Source organism: Nicotiana sylvestris, chromosome 4, assembly GCF_000393655.2.
Source record: "Nicotiana sylvestris chromosome 4, ASM39365v2, whole genome shotgun sequence".
Taxonomy (NCBI): domain Eukaryota; kingdom Viridiplantae; phylum Streptophyta; class Magnoliopsida; order Solanales; family Solanaceae; genus Nicotiana; species Nicotiana sylvestris.
The window spans coordinates 56281806-56283695 of record NC_091060.1 but is presented as its reverse complement, the minus strand read 5'-3'; the positions used below and the strand labels follow the sequence as shown (position 1 = coordinate 56283695).

The window sequence follows — 1890 nt, the reverse complement described above, 5'->3', positions numbered from 1 at the left end:
GTTATATATAATTAAATAAAAAATGCTGATGACAAAATGCCAATATTCAATTGAAATAATATGTGTGTGTTGTGTACCTTAAAAGGAAAGTATATACATGACCACTTTAGTAATGTGTGTTATGGTTGGTTTAGCCACATATTCTAGTTACTGTTTTTAATAAAAAATTACTATGGATCTAAATCTTACCTGATGCTCACATGTATCTTCCATAAATAATGGATCTTAAATCACATATGGTTGTATTTTATGTGCATTGTGTTCCACAACCTACTCTATGAATTAAGTATGATCGTATTTTTTTGTGAAATAGGAGAGAAAAATGATAGAATATAACAGATTTCATTACAGTATCCATCGCTGGAAAAGCTTAACATAAAAATATTTATAAAATATTACAAAAACACATGGAAAATATTATAGAACTATTACTAACCATTCTAGATGCCAATACATTGCAGGGGGTCTATAAATTACAACATTGCAAAGCAAGAATATACTCACACAAAAATTTCATAAAGTACGATTCCTAAAATGGCATTTCTTAAGCTTGGTTCCATCTGCGCTATTCTTCTCATGGCAGCCACTAGTTAGTATTTATCTCTCTTTATCTCTAGCTATAACTCTATTACTATAATATTTACAGCATTTGTATGCACGCATATGTTTTTGTTTATGAAGTTTAATTTTTTTTTATAGTGTTATATATGTTGTATTTGAATTTTGATAACTATAATGGGATATGTTTCAGTTAATTTGATGTGGTTATCAAAGATGCAAGTAATGGCTGGACGGGATATTAATTATGATCTCCCAGAGATGGAAAGGAGATTACTCCCTCAACTTAATACTTGTTTTAGATCTTGCAAATTCGACAGTGACTGTAGTGACTGCATACTTTGCTGTCATTGTAATTTCGCGACATTCAACACGTTCCAATGTGGTCCCAGGACTGGAGTATAAAGAGAACACTATTGTCCAATTGCAACAACCTGCTCCAAAACTGTGTAACACATTTATGATATCCTATAATTGATATGTTTCCTTCCTCTTTTCCTCTTTCCGTTATTTTATGTTGTACGAATAATGATGTATGTCAAGTGATAATATCCAATTCAGGAATAAAGATAAATTAATTTCGTCTTGTCTAGATTATATGTATGGTTATTATATACATACAGATTTTATTTACAAATGTATTACTTGTGTAAGATATTTTATTTTTTTAAATTACTTTTTCTTTATAATATTTTATGTCTCGTATCTCAATAACAATGCATCTTTTCTAATAATGTATGCTAGAAATATACTTATCGAGTATGTTCTTGAGAAATTACTCGGAAAGCAAGTAATAAGTTGAAGAAAAATAAAAATTTAACTCCGTAGCCATGGCCTTTTCACAATACAACTACTTAATAACAGGTGCGGAGGCATGTTGATCAAAGAAGTGCCATCCGACACTGTTTCGTCGATAATATTTTTAGTTATTATCATTTATCAGTATCAAGTATCCTCCCTTATTTCACCATTTTAATTCATCATCTTTCGATTTTCGTTGCTGCGTGCAACCCAATTCCCAATCAATTTCAGATACCAAAAACAATCCAACAACTAAATTTACAAGAATTTCTACATCTAGAGTAAGGGTGCAAGGCGATAAAGGGCTACATACTAATTAAAGGGTGCAACAAATATTACAAAAATAATAGGACAAGTAAAGTATGTGACAATTAAGGTGTGCAAGTAAAACAGTTAAGGCAAGTAGCAAATAAGAGCGGAGTCATGGAAGGGATGAACAATTCAGTACAAGAATAATTAAATGACAAATAACAAGTACGACATAGAAGTCAAATAGAGCTTAAGGCATTGAATAAGATAATTCATGAAATA

At 30.5% G+C, this 1890-nt stretch overlaps 1 long non-coding RNA gene across 1 annotated transcript; it reads left to right on the top strand.

Moving 5' to 3' along the window:
- Nucleotides 1–499: 499 nt before the first annotated feature.
- On the top strand, nt 500–1150 carry LOC104228305 (uncharacterized). The gene is made up of 2 exons (XR_711314.2): nt 500–589; nt 752–1150. It is a non-coding gene; the product is annotated as an uncharacterized lncRNA (long non-coding RNA).
- Nucleotides 1151–1890: the final 740 nt, after the last annotated feature.